We start from the raw sequence: 14,143 nt of genomic DNA on the forward strand, positions 1-14,143 counted from the left end.
AATTTACATGATTTTTTGAATATGAAATTTTAGTACCGTGACAGGCACGTACATCATAAAGATTTTCTGTATCTTTTTAGTCGCGTGCAAGCGACTCTATAAGTCACTCCGTCGGTCGGTCAGTCCGTCGGTCGGTCGGAATGTCGGTCGGTCTGTCCGTAACACTTTTGTGCTTGGCCTTTTTGGTTAAGATCAAAGGTCTGTTATCAATAGATGCTGTTCTTAGCTTTTAAAGATTTTCTTGGCCTTTTGTCCCCCTATCTTTTTGTTTTATCACCTCCTGCTCAACCCCTACTCGAAGGTCGCCGCCCCCCCTATCTTCCCCTTTTTTGTTTTTGACAATTATTTATTTTTCCTCCCTACACCCGATAAGAATTCTTCCCATTCCCCACTAGGGATCTTCCCGCTTGTTTTCGTTAGGTGATATAACTTTCTAGATTAGCTCAGGGAGGGACCTTACTAACAATGCACTAGGCAATTTTATTTTTTGTATATTTTTCTAGATTCCCCACTCCCCAACACGAACTGTTTCTCTTCTAAATTCAAGAACTTTTTATTTTCCAATGAATTGAAATTTTTTCACATGCACACACACACACACACACACACACACACACACACACACACACACACACACACATTTTAATAATTATTAAAAAAAAATGCACACACACATACAGAAATTGTATATATATCCTTTTTTGCATAAAACGCTGGGGTTTTCATTAGTTAGTTTAGAGTCCACAGAGTGAATGAGGTATTGTGGTAAATGTTGTCAGTCAAGAGTAAAGTCTCCAAAGACTCCATTTTCACTTTAGTAACAAAGACCCTGCAACATTACCCCCTCCCAGGTCTTATAGGGCCTTGTACCTAAATTTGTTTTGTAAATTGGAATTTTACTTTTAATTTATTTTAATTTTACGTTGAATTATTTTGATTGTAATTTTCATTTTCACGAAATAAATTATATATGAAGATCCAAGTGTAGTATCTGTTCCGGCAGATACTGTAAGCAAAGACCATATGTGGGGGGAACTCCACATATAAGACCTTGTTAAATGTAGAGGCAACCCTTCATACCAATTGTCATTATCCAGCTCCCCTACTCACCGGGACGTTGGTCCTCATTTCCCCTTCACTCCTCACATTAAAAATCGGCCTTGTGCCTAATTTGCTCGGTGGGTGAGCAAATAAATACCAACCCCACATATAAGACCTTGGTCAATGTAGGGGCAACCCTTCATACCAATTGTCACTATCCAGCTCCCCTACTCCCCGGGGAGCTGGTCCCTATTTCCTCTTCACTCCTCACATTAAAAATCGGAGCAAATAAATACCAACTCTTCATACCAATTGTCACTATCCAGCTCCCCTACCTCCCGGGGAATTGGTCCCCATTTCCCCTTCACTTCTCACATTAAAAATCGGCCATGTGCCTAATTTGCTCGGTGGGAGAGCAAATAGATACCGCTTTTCTTGGCCCTTTGGCCAAGATCGAAGTGTAGTATCTGCTCTGGAAGATACTGCAAGCAAAGACCATATGTGGGGGCATCTCCACATATGAGACGTTGGCCAATGTATCATGTAAGAAAAACACTACCGAAGGCGGTGAAATGGCAAAAAGTAGTTCCAAGGTCTAGGGGTTCATACCATGCAAACGGTAAATTTGCAGCGGGTTTGATTATCAGATTCGGTGTCAGCGACCTCGAATACCCCTAAAAAACAAATTAGAGTGGTCGGTGTTCTGTTGTGGCGCATTGTTTCACCTAAATATTAATTGCCTGGCTGTGACCTGTTCGATTTCATATGTATAAACACCTACATACGCAGATAGACATTGATACGGCATAATCAGGTTTGACACACCGGTTCCCGTCAGACCACAGACGTTAAGCAACGATGAACCTGGTCACTACGAGATGGGTGACCATTTGTTTCTTCCAGGTGCTATATCTGCTCTCCGCTTATCTCGGCATTGTTTTCAGTCGTCCTGAACTTCTCCTTGCCACTGGACTCGAGCAGTGCTGATTCAGGGGAGGTGTGGTTGGAGATTACGCAACTCTTGCCGCACAATTACACGCGCTGCTGCCCTTGCAAGGGATATCCTTTGTCTTTCGAGATTCAACGGAGGCATCTGAGATGAAGACGCATACAGTATGTAACACTATTATAGGAAGGAAGTAATGGATTTATGAACAGAGTTATAATGAAGTTACACATACTATATTACCCTCGTAGAAGGAGGAGATTAAACAACAAGGGAAACTGAACGGAGACTAACAGAATGATTTGAAGAGGATAAAAGTTAAGGAGTACATCGTTTGAGAATGCCAATAAGAGTTTGATCAATATCCGAAGTCTTAGACTAATCAAGATCAGAAAGAACCTTAGCAATTACAGCATCAAGAGACTGACCATTTTTCAAATGGAAAATCAGGAAGAACTGTACCAGGATCACCAATGGAAGAATTGTTAGCAAAAAATGAGCAAATAAACCAGTGTAACGTAATCCCCCATAGAGGAGCGTTAGAACTACGCTGATGTAGCTTAGTATTCACAGGTGACGCCAGATAACCCAAGGATTTAAGATAAATATACATATTTTATTTCATGTCAAAATAGATATTGTTTGAAAACCAGAGAAATGTATTTTTACGACTAAAAGTTAACGACAGGAAATTTCACTTGGAACTTTGTCTGGCCTTAAATGAACCCAGGGTCGGATGTCAGAATTGACATCTGTCCTTGAAACTGTGAGAAAATTTCAGATGTGGGAACGGTGCCCACTCAGGGACCTGGGGCTTAGAATTTCGTGGAGATTTCGTGGCGAAATCTTATTGACTAGGGGAGAATTTCTACCCCCATCCACTTACCTAACTATATATACGACTGTCGTGCGAAAATTAGTCAGAAGAGAAGAGTTGAGTCGCAGAGAGTTTCAGATCAGAGTAGAGCAGCGACGTGACCCCTCCCCACCTCATCCATCCGTCGGTCGCTGTCTGTGAAGAGAGGTGAGACTTTGAATGAACTTACAAAATCTGAATGAGAATTGTAAAAACATTTTGTACATAATTTTATGAGAATTGAGCTTTTGTAGATAGACTACAATGGTTTGTCTTTCTTCTTGCCTGCCGCTTCGATATTCGCTTTCAGCATGCCAGATTTAATGTAACAGCCTCAGAGGAGTCTAGACGACACGTGCCGAGAATCCAGAGAAATAAGAGTCCTAACCACCCCCTCAGCTTTATCCTTAACCTGAAAAGAATTTAAAAGAGGAAAAACAACGGGCTATTGAAGATTTTTCAAGAATCAGTAAAGCCAACCTTTTGAGATTGTGTCGCAATTCCTTTAGATCGGGCTTCAGAGCTTGCTTTCTCGAAGGTACTGCTTGTTAGTTTGTAGAGTTTTCTACAGGGTGGCCCACTTAAAAGTAGTCCACAATATAGTAGAGAGGAGGAACATTCTTTTATTGTTTAAATTACCGGTAGTTTTATATTAAAAAACAAAAATGCTGAAAATCCTCCCCGTTGACAGCTATGCATTTCTGGGCATGTTTAACAACGTTTGCAGATACTGTCTGTAGCTCTTCTCCTGATATCGTTGGTAATGTTATCCTTTAGTTGGTCTACATTGTGAAGATTATTTTCATAAACTTTTTGTTTAAAAGTCCGTCAAAGATAAAAATCACATGATTACAAACCCATGGACTTATGTCAGTGATCTGTGAGACGTTTGGAATGTAGGGCCATCTTGTTGGAAAAAAGAATTGCATTTTGTCTTGACAGTTGATTGTTAAGAGAAAGATTTGAAAGATTGGGCTACTTTTAAGTGGGCTGCTTAATCTGAAAAAAAATTGATTAGAGAAAGATTAGATATCGAGCTACTTTTAAGCGGGACACCCTGTAGAAATCACAGAATCATCCCGACGATACTGATTAAAAATAAGGGATACGATTGAGCAATTACATAATACAAAAGAATAAAGACCAGGGTGGAGAATAAGAATAAAAAGGATCAAAGTTAGGTTTAAGAAATCATTAAAACATCACATAAAATATTGCGATCTCTCTTTCTTTCAATCTCTTACTTCCTCCTCTGATCTCAGCTCCGGGATTTTTTTCCTTACTAAGAAATTCACCACCTGCTAATATATATATATATATATATATATATATATATATATATATATATATATATATATGCATATATATATATGTATATATATATGCATATATATATGCATATATATATGTATATATATATGCATATATATATGCATATATATATATACATACATACATATATATATATATATATATATATATATATATATATATATATATATATATATATATTGAAATATTTTTGCGGGGTACAAAATTTTATTATGGCTATGTAAAGACTAAATTTAAACTTCTTCGAAAACATTATTTATTTAAGATTGTGAAATTAAAAAAATAAAAATGAATGTGTCAGTTAACCGGTTTCGAAGCTCGCTCAACAGAGCTTAAATCGAGCTTAATTACGTTTTAAGGAGAGCACCTTATAAATAATCGTATTTGCGCTTTGAATTTTAGTGCAGACTTTTTTTCCATTCTTAGTAAGTCGCACTCTCTTTTCCATCTTAAAATTCTAGAAACTATATATATTAAGACTCTGAGACATTCTCTTTGCAAACACAAAGAGAATCTCTTAATCTAGTTTCTATTTAATGATTAATTCATCCCCCCTCTTTTTTATTTGTACATATATTCCCCCCTACGTTTTCATCTCCGATTCATTGTTCCACCCTTTTCTTTTTAAAACGTAATTAAGCTCAATTTTAGCTCTGTTAAGCGAGCTTCGAAACCGGTCAGCTGACGCATTCATTTTTATTTTTTAATTTCACAATCTTCCATAAATAATGGTTTCAAACAAGTTTAAATTTAGTCTTTACATAGCCATAATATATATATATATATATATATATATATATATATATATATATATATAGTTGTTAAAATTAAATTCTGAAAATCAAAATATAGACATATATTTGAGTTAAGAATTTATATTGTTTGACAAAAGGAATATATAGAAGGGGTTATATTAATTTCCTTAATCCATTGATTTTTAATAATGGCTCATATCATCAGGGGAAATGAAATGCGGTTAGAAAAAAATCAGCTGTGAAAAGGCACGTATTTTGCCTTTCGTCACAAATATTGAAAATACTTTTTTTGGGTGGTGAATGATAGTTATATGAAAATAATTATTGGAAGAGGGAATTTCATACAACCTGGACAGTCCATTATCAGAATTTAATTTTAACAACTAAATTTATATATTGCTCTTTTCTTAAGTACTGAGCTTTTCCTTTTTGGCTAGGATCACCCTGAAAGTATTACCTCTAGTAATATCTATTAGGATTTTTCATTGGATTTCAATCTGTGTCTTATCTTGCTTATATATATATATATATATATATATACATATATATATATATATATATATATATATATATATATAATGACATTTTTCTTGATGTTTTCGACATTGATAATTTAACATTCAAATAGAGGGTGCAGCAGAAACCACTCCCACATTTTAAACTTTTAACTTTATGTTGCTAATGAACTCATGTAAGTATTCATGATAATATTAATTAGGTAATAATTGTTAGTCTCATCAAGCAATATGTTTAGGTTTAGTGCACATCTTCCCTTTACTGTAGAAATGCTTTAAAGAATTGAGAATCTGTAACAGCAACGCAAAAAGCTTTCCGTGTTCATTATAAGTTAGAACGACAGGATCCAGAGAGAAAATCAATACAGCTCTGGGTTGCAAATTGCAGAGCTACAGGTTCGACACTTAAGAGAAAGCTCTGTGAAAGGCCTCGAAGTGCTCTAACGCTGGACATTAATCGAACTGCGAGACTTTCTGTTACTCAGACTCCTATATGCTCAGCTCGCAAATATGCGTTGTCTTTGGGATTGTCTGAGCGAACAGTCAGAATAATTGTACACACTGATATTCCATTCATACAAATTAATGATTGCTCAGATAGTGCACCTGCACGACTGGAAAAATCGCATGGCAAAATATGGGAGATATTTCTGCCGCACTCTCTATATTTTTATGGACGCGTGTATATTCAAAAATTATAATTCTTCCCGGACACGTGTCATTTGGCCGTTGACGGCTTTTGAGCGTGAAGAGAATTTATATATATATATATATATATATATATATATATATATATATATATATATATATATATATAAATATATACAATAAAAAGTTACAATTAAATTTACCCAAATGATCCAAGATGGTAAAATTAAAGTATATTATAAATATTAAAGAATTAATATTTATAAAACTATCTCAGTCAGATGTAAAAGCTCGATAAAACCAAATAGGAAATAGAGTTTATAATATGAGCAAACAGTTAATAAAATATGTTATTATTATTATTTATCTAGTGTTTCCTTTTAAGATTAAATATTTTTTAAACTCATTTCAAAGTGTTTTTTAACATATTTTATTAACTGTTTGCTCATATATATATATATATATATATATATATATATATATATATATATATATATATATATATATATATATATATATATATACAGGGTTACCCCCCAAAAACAAAAGCTAAGTGGAGGCCATCTAGACCATATACTGTAGAACGGAGAAAAAAAGGCCAAAGACCCTAGTGTTTTGATGTGACGTTTTGAACATAATAAGCTAGTTATGACCAAAGTTTCATTTCATTAGGACAAAACACTAAGAAACAGGGCTTAATTATAGTTAGGGCCTGCTTTCGTTGGGGTCACCCTATATATATATATATATATATATATATATATATATATATATATATATATACTAAGCTACGCATGACCCGTTTGGTCAGTATGCTATATTAGCTATATTAAAATGAAATTAGAAAACAGAATATAGATAGATTTCTATGAGTCGTTCTGTTTATAATTGTTTATTTTTGAAAAAAAAACCCAACTTACAGACATTGAATTATAAGTGGTTTGCCATACTTATAGGTAAATGTGAACTCAACAGATACCATAATAAGTTAAATTAAAATTTTGATATATCTTTGAATTTAAACGCGAAAAAAAAACAATGTGGACGCTGAAAACGTACATAGTAAAACAATACGTTTTATTGTCGCGTTGATTATTTATTTGTAACGCAATAAAACATATTATCGGTGTTATTTCTTTATCTTGGTAGTGTAGAAGAAAATGTATGAATGTTTTTAAGAAATAAATTTAAAAAATGTAAGGAGGTGGGTAAATCGCCGTTGTAAAATACTCTTATGGTTGTCAACGGGTTAAAGTAGATTTATTTGTAAGAAAATTGTGTTAAAATAACTTAAACATAATACGGCAATGAACGATATAAAAACAAGCAGAACGTATTAACAATGGTTTATTTGGATAATTTAAAAGCGAGCAAAAAATTGGGACGCTGAAAACGTACATAGCTAAACAATACGTTTTATTTTCGCGTTGATTATTTAGCATAATACATATCGTATATATGAAACAGGTTGATGATTAAACGTATTATTTGTAATCACGTTTTCCGTTTGCTTCTTATATCTTGAAGTTTTTTATTCAATAAATTTAAGATATTCGCTTTTCTAAGGATGTCCGTTTGTCCAAACGAAACCGGTCCAGCGATTTGTGTTTATTTGTTTAAGCTGTTGTGGGTTTATGTTTATATATATATATATATATATATATATATATATAATATATATATGTGAAATAAAAAACTATATTTTTTATATATAGAAATTCATGAAAATATATATGGCAATTAAGCCACACAAAATATTCTGTGTTTCATTTCCGCGAGAATTCGTCAGGCTTATGAGGAATTTTCACGAGAAATCCATATATATTTATATAATCAAAGTCATATACCTATATATCTATAAAAGTGAAATTGTCTCTGTGTTCATACGTGTGTCTGTGTGTGTGCATTTCTCTACTAAATTACTCTGTCAATTTTTAGTTCACAGACTTTGACATAAGGAGTATTGAGATTTGGGAAAATCTTTTTAATCGGTTTTCAGCCAGAAATTTGGCTGTGTATGGGTCGAAGTTCAACGACATGACCTTTAAAAACTCTACCAAGCTCCTGCGCCAATTTTGAAAATTAAAATTAAAATTTTAGATGTAGGTTACTTTGACATGGATCAAACATTTTAATTTGATTTGAGCCCCCCCCCCACCAAAAAAAAAACAAAAACAAATATTAAGGAGTCATATTTGGGGGCAGAGTTAAAAACAAATTGACCTCTCAACCAATTTTTGAGCTAAACATTTGAAATTTTACATCAAGTATATTCAGACATGGGGCAAGCTTTTTTATGCGTTTTTGGCTAAAGATTTGGCTGCCAAGGGGTTAAAGTTTAAAAGATTTTACCTTTTCGCTCGTTAGAAAACGTTTTAGTCAACATTGGGTCTAACTATCTGAAATTTTACATAAAGGGTATTCAGATATGCAGGTATTCAGATATGCAGGTATTCAGATATGCAGCAAGTTTTTTAATCAGTTTTGGGGCGAAAATTTAGCTGCTAGGAGGTCGAAGTTGAAAGAGTTGATCTTTGCAAAGTCTACGAAACTCTTCCGTCAATTTTGGGTGTAAGCACTTGAAATTTTATATGTAGGTTACCTCAACACGAGTTAAAATTTTTAATATATATATATATGCACATAAAGTTATGAACATATATATAAATATATAATTAAATCCATGTATATATATGTATATATATACATATATATACACATATATAAAATTAAATATATATATATATATATATATATATATATATATATATATATACTAGCAGGGGTGCCCGGCGTTTCTCGGGTGTTTGGAGGTGTATGCTGTGCAAAAAAAGCAAAAAAACAAAACAATGGTTAAATTTTTAAAACTTTGACCCCTATTATGACCCCTTAAAATTTATAGTTTCGGGCTCAAATCACTTTAGTAAGTTAGATCCAGGTTCAAGGAACCTATATCTAAAATTTCAAGTGTCTAGACCCAAAATTGTCGGAGGAGTTTGGTAGAGTTCTTAAAGATCAAATCGTTGAAATTTGACCCCTTAACAGCCAAATTTCTGGCTGACACCCGTCACATCGATTTTCCCAAATCTCAGTACCCGGTATTTCAAATTTCGAGTCTATAGACTAAAAATTGACAGAGTTATTGCGTAGGGAAATGTACACAGACAGACAGACACACAGACAGACAGACAGACACGTTCACTTTTATATATATATATATATATATATATATATATATATATATATATATATATATATATATAAAATTAGATATATATGATGCTTCCTATCTTGGGTTGAGCATATTGAGAAGCGATATACAAACTGCCATCATTGTGTAAACAAATCGATATACAAACTGCCATCATTGTGTAAACAAATCAAGCGGAGGCATTTGGACGATGTCAAAACATCGTTAATTCATGAGCCACACAGCAGCAGGCGTATAGTAAAGACTTTACTGGGAGATTTAGCATTTAACAGAATTAAATAAAAAACAATTAAATTAACCGTTTATTAGCATCGGAAAGTAAGTACTAATTTTTTCGATTCCGATACCCCTAAATGTTTCGATTATTCCGATTCAGATTAATCGTCCCAACATTACTAGTAATATATATATATATATATATATATATATATATATATATATATATATATATATATATAATTTATAGGAGATTAGAATAATAGTCTAAAGAGCTAAGTGTATTTTAATGTAATAGTGAAATTACTAGTTTAATTAAAATACAGGAAATGCTCGTTGTAATTTAGATATATAATAAGCTCGATAGTTAAATGTCCTAGAGCTAATTCAATATTAAGTAATGTGATTTATAATTTAAAAGTTTTAAAATTTTTTAAATTTAACAATCAAAATTTAATTAAATTAAAAATCAGTTTCATAAGAAGGAACAACAACAAAGTCAATTATCTGTACGATCGTTTCGGAAATCCGTGCTTTTTATTTGTGGTATACATGAAGTCACGTAGAATAATTATACATAGTTTTTTTGGTAAGCACGGTCTCCTCATCAGCAAATTTAGGAGGATTTCTATTGAATTGAAAAGACACCAAAAATAAAAGCACGGATTTCCGAAACGATCGTACAGATAATTGACTTTGTTGTTGTTCCTTCTTATGAAACTGATTTTTAATTTAATTAAATTTTGATTGTTAAATTTAAAAAATTTTAAAACTTTTAAATTATAAATCACATTACTTAATATATATATATATATATATATATATATATATATATATATATATATATCGATCTATTTCTCTCTATCGATACTGAGTTGGGTAATAAATTCGTAGGGTATAATATTCGATAAAGCTTTCCCTGCAGTACAAAAATGGGCTAATCAGTTTTTTGGTTAATTGAATTTTTAGAAGTGGAATGTCTATGAGGTAAAAAGCAACATTTTCTAGTCTCACACAAATACACACGTTCACATTTATTACTTGTCATATACATACGCGCACACAAACATACGCACCCACGTCCACACACCTACATATATTCACGTTCGCGTACACACACTCACAGTCACGTGTATACTCACACACGCGCACACGTACGTACACAAGGACAGCGTCACTTCCCCTTTCAAAGGAAATCCCCACTTGCGCAAAGGGCCACCGGAAACAAGTATAAAAGCAAGAGCAATAAGCAGCATCTTCCTTTTTCAGACCAGCTTCCTAGCTGGACGGTCTACGGACCGACAGCGTGCCTTTTCGGCAGGCACGCGCACGCGTGTGCCTCACGCCACTTGCTACTACGTGGGACAAAGAGCTAACAGACAGTACGTACAATTTATACGCTTTCTCTCTCCATGAACTGGATTGACATTCTCACTCTCTCTCTTTCTCTTTCTAGGTGCCGGACAGCCATTGCTCGTTCCGCTACATTGCTCACTTCTCTTCCCGCGCGCGAACAAACGATAGTGACCCGAACGTGAGATGAACACACATTTCCTTTTTCCTTCTATAATACCAATCCCGCAACAAACGATGGTTACACCCGCACGGACATGAACGCGTGTTATATCTAAAACATTCATTCTTTCAACAGTAAATAAACGACACGTTTACCTATTCCAGCAATTGAGTCTTTGTTTCTTTCATTCCATTCGTTTCATTATTTTTCGTTTGTAACGGGATTAGGATTTATATATCCTAGTGCTCTACAAGTGGCGTAAGCAGCCCGGGACATTTGCAAGGTATACGAAGAAGGTGCCATAGGCGAGTCTACAGCAGGAAAATGATTTACAAAATTTAAAAAAAACTGGCGATTTTGACGTCGACGATATGCTTCGGCACGGAAAACCTTTTAAACGAGACGTAGAGCGTCTGAAAGCACTTTTGTACAAGGACGATCACGAAACAAGTCGTGAATTGTCAGCAAAAATAGACCACAAAATGATACTCAATCGTCTTTATTCAATGTAAGTTTAGTTTAAATAAAGTCTTTGATAAAAACGATACGGATTTATTCCCCAACCCAATATATAAATATATACAATGCGTGCGTGCGCGCGCGCGTGTGTGTGTGTGCGTATGTGTGTGTGTGTGTGTGAAAGAGAGATATAGAAAGAGAGAGTAAGATAGAAAGAGAGAGATAGAGAGAAAGAGAAAGAGAGAGAGAAAGAGAAAGAGAGAGAGAACGAGAAAGAGAAAGAGAGATAAATAGACTTAGATGACTCTTAATCATGCGTAAATATGCCGAAGCACGACTTAATACTATACGAAATAATGATCTATTTAATTTTGTTTAAATTCATTCACTTTCTTTGATAGTGGATATGTTTATAACACAACAATAAATGACAGTTTGGTGTTTATTTTATCCTGGTCTGAGCAAGCAGTTCATTAGTCGTTAACATCTAATTGTCATTAATATCATCCCCCCGTCACCTCACTACAATCTTAGCGCTTCAAATCTGTTTCTTGTGGACATTTGAGACATTCGCTCTTTCTCAATTTTACCTGTGGAAAGAGATCATTCCATTTCCTCCTCTTGCTCATGACGTCACTGTAACACGTGACGAATATCCTTCCCCTCCGCTTCTCGACAACAATAACAATCCTTCCACTTATTTTTTTTATTTTATATTTTATTTTTGCTTTAATTTTTGCTCTATCATTCCTTGTATAAAATCAATGATTTTCTTTTTCCTACCCGATTTCTATTGTAATCGATTTTAAGCAAGTACCCGCTATAATTTTCTTCCAAATAAGTAAATGATCTTTATTTTTTTATCGATCTGTGGAAAAATCAATTGTAAAGCCTATATTTGGTGAATGCCTGCTTGAAATCTTCATGAGCAATTAATATAAACCAAAATGAAAAGTAAATATGAGTGATGTAAAAACGAAGAAAAATGGTAATTTTTGTGGCGATCCTGAAGTGATTTGGGTAACGTGTGTATTCAGGAAGCGCGACGCAAAGAAGTACACAAAAAGTCTCATTTATACGCAATAGAAAAGTTAATTACAGTGTGGTACGGTAAAATTGCCACGCTAGATAAAAGCGATTTGAGTCTATTTCTTTCTTTTGTTGCAGATCATGCAGTTGGCCAAATTCGTGTATAAATCGCAAGAGTTATAGAAGCCTTCTAACATGTCTGAAAGTGGCACACTGTTTGACAAGCCGGATCGGAGATGTGCTGCTGGACAAGTCATGCTCTCCACCAATCAAATTAATGACAACAGGACCATTGTCAGCACCCTCAAAATGCATCGCTTGATTGCCACGAATAAGAGGGACGTGCGCAAGGCGATTAAAACAAAGATTCCGGCCACGATTATGGTCTTTCGTATGATTTCAAGTATGGGCCACATCATGTCACCTCATCTTCGAAGTTAGCTTGAAAGTTAACACCAAAGTGTACCGGGATTTGCTGAAGTGTCTGGTGATCCCCTGGTGTAAAACTCTGGGTGTGGCAGCTAGACCCAGCGCCAGTCCATGTCGAAGAGATGCAAGCTTAGATTCAGAAGGGGTGCTACAACTTTGTGCTCTTCTCTCACTGCCCCCACTTCCTCTTTTCTTGACCTGATCTGCTTCGTTTGGTCACATGTCGAGAATATCACCAACATGACCTCCCACAACACCAAAGCTAGCCTTATCACCGCTATCCGCCGAGTATTCGCCGAGCTCCCGTAGGCGCTTGTAGAAAAGGCATGCTCCCAGTTCCGAACCCGTATCAAGGATGTGATACTGAAGGCGGTTACATTGAATAGATGTCAGTTCTACTGCATCAGCAACCTAACCTGAATAGATTTTTTTCAATAAAGGTTGTAAAATAAAGCTGTAGTATTGTTTTATTTAGAGCGACAACTTTATCGTTCCATCTTGTATTTGGTTGATGCATTTGTATATATTTATAGAATCTCTGACTGGAAATCTTATTTCGTCAAGTATCTCATGTGCAACTTAGAAACGAAATAATTCAAATATAAAAAAAAGCGGTTACAATTTGCAAATTAAAATGAAATGTGCAAATCAAGACTGGATGCATGTATTTACGCGCGCGCGTACACACACACCGACACCCACACCCACACTCACACACATATATATACAAGGGGAGCAAAAAGTAGGTCGACAGTACAAAATAGCATTTATTTAGCGATAATGTATACGTACAACTATATGTAATAAGACAAATGTTATTTATCAACGCAAGTGCTCAAATTGTTTTCCCTCTTGATTTCCGTAGTTGTGGCGTCTGCCTCATACACTTCGACAAACATTTTCTACTTTTGGCTCTCTCTCTCTCTTTACATCTACTATTATATATATATAAAAAAGAAAATTTGTCTGTGTGTGCGTGAATTCGTTCCCTATGGACTCGAAAACGGCTGAGTCGATTTTTATGAAATTTCTCACGAAACCGAATCCCAAATTTATGAATATATATATATATATATATATATATATATATATATATATATATATATGAATGGAAATGTATAAAAAAGAATACGAAAAGTATAAAAGCTTATAACTTTTCTTTATTCGTTTTCAATTGATGACGTGCAGGA

General features: G+C 34.3%; 1 protein-coding gene across 2 annotated transcripts in view; it reads right to left on the reverse strand.

The window, feature by feature from the left end:
* The window catches only part of LOC145266921 (cholecystokinin receptor type A-like), a 329,082-nt gene that overhangs the window by 290,057 nt on the left and 24,882 nt on the right, over nt 1–14,143 (reverse strand). The gene's annotated exons all lie outside the window — the stretch shown is intronic.

Source organism: Euprymna scolopes, chromosome 42 (assembly GCF_053919585.1).
Source record: "Euprymna scolopes isolate OS-2025 chromosome 42, ASM5391958v1, whole genome shotgun sequence".
Lineage (NCBI taxonomy): Eukaryota > Metazoa > Mollusca > Cephalopoda > Sepiida > Sepiolidae > Euprymna > Euprymna scolopes.